The sequence below is a fragment of the Benincasa hispida genome, chromosome 11, assembly GCF_009727055.1.
Source record: "Benincasa hispida cultivar B227 chromosome 11, ASM972705v1, whole genome shotgun sequence".
Taxonomy (NCBI): Eukaryota; Viridiplantae; Streptophyta; class Magnoliopsida; order Cucurbitales; family Cucurbitaceae; genus Benincasa; species Benincasa hispida.
The window spans coordinates 43,987,961-43,992,750 of NC_052359.1; the positions used below are offsets into that span (position 1 = coordinate 43,987,961).

The 4,790-nt window shown below is 39.6% G+C and overlaps 1 long non-coding RNA gene across 1 annotated transcript; it reads left to right on the forward strand.

Moving 5' to 3' along the window:
* The first annotated feature begins 783 nt into the window (after positions 1-783).
* LOC120091947 lies at positions 784-1,532 on the forward strand. Its single transcript, XR_005485868.1, has 2 exons — positions 784-974; positions 1,194-1,532. It is a non-coding gene; the product is annotated as an uncharacterized LOC120091947 (long non-coding RNA).
* Positions 1,533-4,790: the final 3,258 nt, after the last annotated feature.

Sequence of the window (4,790 nt, forward strand, 5' to 3'; positions counted from 1 at the left end):
ATTTCCAGAATAAGTTCAATTGTTTATAAATCACGAGTTTTAGGACATAAAACCCAACAATATGTTTGGGAAGACTTGATCCGTTGTGTTTGATATATTAATGTGATGGTCAGAAACAAGGACCATGTTCAGATCTTCGCTTATGCAACGATGAAGGTGTCGCATGAAGTATGTCCATGATGCATCCAACTCTTTCTCCACTATTCCATACACGAGAGGGTATAATTGATTGTTACTATCGAAACTAATGGTAACCAACATGCAACCTTTATATTTTCCATTGGATAGGGTATAACTAATGGGTCGATAGCTAGCATACCCTCGGATAGAAGGGCCTAAGAGCATGAACATATATTTTGAAGTGTATTGTATCTTCTAATTGTATGTCAGATACAACACTTGGGTTTGCAGTCTTCAGGGAGCCTCATACTAGTGAATATGTTGTCTCGCGTGCAAGCCATGCTTTATCATAGCTTATATTGACTCTATATTCTCAATAATGTGATTTGACTTATACGCACGACCGACACCCCATACTTTATTTGCAATCATCTTACCAATCAGTGAGGCAGTTGCGTGACTGTGATTATTGCTTATCAATGATCGGGAGTGTGTATGAATGTCAATACTTGGAGACCCTAAATATTCCACATTCGTTCATACGTACGACACGTAGTCTCCATTGACAATCGTCACTTTTACACGCAAACGTAAGTAAATCCTTACACGACTTAAGAATGTGGAATTCAAAGTTTTCTCTGATAGAAAATATGTACAGTTCCTCCAATCGGGAGTTGTGATGTCATGTTTGGATAAAAGTGTCATGTGTTGGGGATGTTAGTGTCCGGTTGTGAGGTTGAAGGAGCACTGGCGTTTCGTCGTGCAACTGCATTTGAGGGTTCGGGATCATTTAAGGTGGGATGGGATCTGTAGTTGTACGTTGACCTCCACCTACCAGTACCACCCCGATATTGGTATGTATCATCACCGGGAGGATGGATGTAAGCGTCCTACAAATTTTCGTAGTTGGTTCCCAAGTTGGTAGTTCGTTGCATTCATCATGGGCTGCCTCATACCATGAATCATGGAAGTCACTGTAGTCATGATTGTCTAAATTCACGGTCTCATCGTATTCTAAATTGTTGTTATACGCCCCATAATCATCATCCTCAGTATTTTTTTGTTCTTTCCAGGTAGTCATTATACATAGTTGGATTATCGATAAATGCTCGTCCGCTAGGATGAACTCCACACCGTCATCATCCCATATGTCTAGTAGAGGGGACGGTTACGCAAAATTTTCCTTAATGGTGATTTCAACATCATATTCATTGGGGTCTATACCAGACGCACTGCAAATACAAGCTATTAATTCGTTATATTTATTGTTGTTGGAACCAATATCCCTTTCAACGTTCCAGAAATGGAGTAGGTTCTATTGTTGTTCCATTGTCCACCAAATCGAATGTACAAACCTCTCATGTAGAACATTACTCATTCAGCTATATCAAATTTATATTTTGTATTATTGATGCACAAGTTCTTCAAAATGACATCCCTTGCCGATGATGCCATCTTGAAAAAAAATTGGAGACAGTATTGTTCATGATTGAATTTTGTTCTTCAGAATGGTTGTTTCACGATAATACTAGTGGATACAAATGTTAGGACATCCTTAAAGTAAAATGTGAAATTTAGTTAATTTGATATGGATGAGGATGTGCATGGATTATGCATGTCAAGTCATGTTATGGGTCAAACAAGTAAGCTGGCGTGGATTAAATTAATGGTGTCTAGTAGTTGATCGCGATTAAGGTAAGTATGAAATTGCGAGTGCGATATTTATTTCATGGGTGGAAAATGTCTTCTACGATGAATATGAATGGTTATTGCAATTGGACATCGAGCTGATGAAGACATCGCGATATTAATAATGCGTGCAGTTATTGCGTCCATTCAAAACCCAAGAGTCGACATGAACTTATTGCGGGTGGAAGAACTTAATTATTTTGCGTTAGGGTTAGTATTTCGGTAGAGGAACCATCTTTACTATTACTTTATATATACATGCATGGATCCACCCGATTAATCAATAAGATTAATCTTTCTCAAATGGAATTTGGAGGTGGTTGTTCCAAGCCGGACCTAGAACACGTAGCACCTCCAAAACTAGTCCAGTCCCCCCATAGGTTCCTTTTTTGATTTATGATGCATCTACACTATAATTGGGGGATAGATAAGGGTTAATCCATAATGGAAGATATCAATTTGAATATCTGCCCGAATCTAATTAATAAAGAATAAAGTTACATATGTAACATATTATGTATTTCTTTTCACCTCAAAGAATATAATTGCCTAACTCTGAAAGATTGGTAGGGCCACAACGACCAACCTGTTGGGGATGAAACAGGTGTCTCGATCTTGGAACATACGGGTTGATACTGCGATCAAGTTGTATAGCTTTGACCAAAACGTTGATGAACCTTGTGTCTACAAGAAGATCATCAACACTTCAGTAGTTTTCTTAGTGTTGTATGTAGATGATATACTACTCATTGGGAATGATGTAAGTCTACTGACTGCAGTTAAGAACTGGCTAGTGACCCAATTCCAAATGAAAGATTTGGGAGAGACCCAGTTTTTTCTAGGTATATAGATCTTTCGAGATCATAAGAACAAAATGCTAGCACTGTCTCAAGCATCGTACATTGACAAGATGTTGCTCAAGTACTCGATGTAGGACACCAAAAGGGGCCTACTACCGTTCAGGCATAGAGTCACTTTGTCTAAGGATATGTGTCCTAAGACGCTTCAAGAGGTTGAGAAAATGAGACGGGTCTCATATGCATCTGTCGTTGGTAGTTTGATGTACGCGATGCTCTGCACTAGTCCAGACATCTACTACGCTGTGGGAATAGTCAGTAGGTATCTGTCTAACCCAGGCCAGGGTCACTGGACCGCAATGAAGAACATCCTCAAGTATCTTCGGAGAACGAGGGACTACATGCTCGTGTATGGATCTAGGGATTTGATCCTTACTGGATATACGGATTTTGACTTTCAGACTGATAAGGACTTTCACAAGTCCACTTCAGGGTTAGTTTTACTCTTAACAGAGGAGCTGTAGTATGGTAAAGCACTAAGCAGGGGTGCATCGCTAACTCCACTATGGAGGCGAAGTACGTAGCGGCTTGCGAAGCTGCTAAGGAGACCGTCTGGCTCAGGAAGTTCTTGACAGAACTGGGAGTTGTTCTAGATATGTCTAGGTCCATCACCCTCTATTGTGACAATAGTGGTTCTATGGCGAACTCCAAGGAGCCCAAGAGTCATAGGCGCGGCAAACACATAGAGCAAAAGTATCATCTGATCCGCGAGATAATGTATCAAGGGGACGTGATCGTCGCAAAGATTGTTTTGGAGCACAACGTTGCTGACCTGTTTACGAAGGCTCCTCACGGCTACAGTGTTTGAGGCTCACCTTCAGAGCATGGGTCTGCGGGACCGCCCGTAGCTGAACTAGGGCAAGTGGGAGATTTTGTTGTACTGGGCCTTAGTGCCCTAGTTTATTGTTTTGTACACCCACTTCGCTTTAGGACAAATGGGAGATTGTTGGGGATGATGCCCTAAAGTCTCGTGTTCTGTAGTATGTAAACAGTTTGTATGAAAGTTTGTGATATATAAATGATATTTACTTCACTTCTTGATTTTGCATATTGAATGTTTTATTTGCTTTACCAAAAACCAATAAACTTAAAATCCCCGGTTGTCTTTATGTACCTTAAGCAGATATGTGGTGACTGATGCATTATTTTATGAAGTGGAAATATGGATGATATGCGTTGATGGAATTGCGTTGTGCACTCAAGTTTCCCCAACGGAATTCAAGTGTAAATTCCTCTGAGTTTCCTAGTAAGTCCAAGGTCGAACACAGGAACTTGTGAAAATAGATTACGTTGATAATTTTGATGAAAACTTTGCGGTAACGGGGAAAATAAATAAAGTGTTTGGTTTGTTGATTGCCTTAATTAAAAATAAATAATAAATGTGGCGAAGTTTGAAAAGAGTTGGTAAACAGGAAATGCGATGAGTATGCAGTGAACGGGTTGAGAAAGATTTTGACTAACACTCCTTAGAATACGTTCAGCTTGCGATCATGCGACATGCATACAATAGTAAACCACCTCTCGGTGCGAATACCACGGCTTCTAAGGCTAGAACGCATGCGATATATATGCGATAAGTTTACAGGGTTTACACATAAACCTCTATCTCTATTTATGCGATGACAATATGACATTCCACAAATATGTGACCACATAATATCATTCCCATTCCTAGGATGCATGCGATGCAAGTTAACAAACAGAGCTTATCTCTAAGTCTCTATCTCTTGTTTATCAAGCCTAATCTTGCTCTTTCGAGTCCAGATTCTAACCTAGCTCTCTCGAGACATTAGGTTCTTTCTTTAGACTCTCTTTCGAGTAACTCTATAGGATATTTTGCACAGCATAAAATAAGACAATCGCAAGCAATAAACTTACTAGGTCATGTTAGATTAGTTCTTCTCAACCCATTCAACTAGTTTAGCTATTCATGCGTATTAAGAGAGTGAGCAGATGTAGAAATAGAACATCCATTGAATAGATATGAAGATGAAGTACAAAATAACAATGCAAGTATAATAAAAAGCTTAGTAGCAATTTCTTGTTGCCAGGCGTTTACACTATTTTTACTCGTGCTCTAAAGATATTCTCACTCTCGCGAGAGTCGGCCCACTCTCTGCTCTT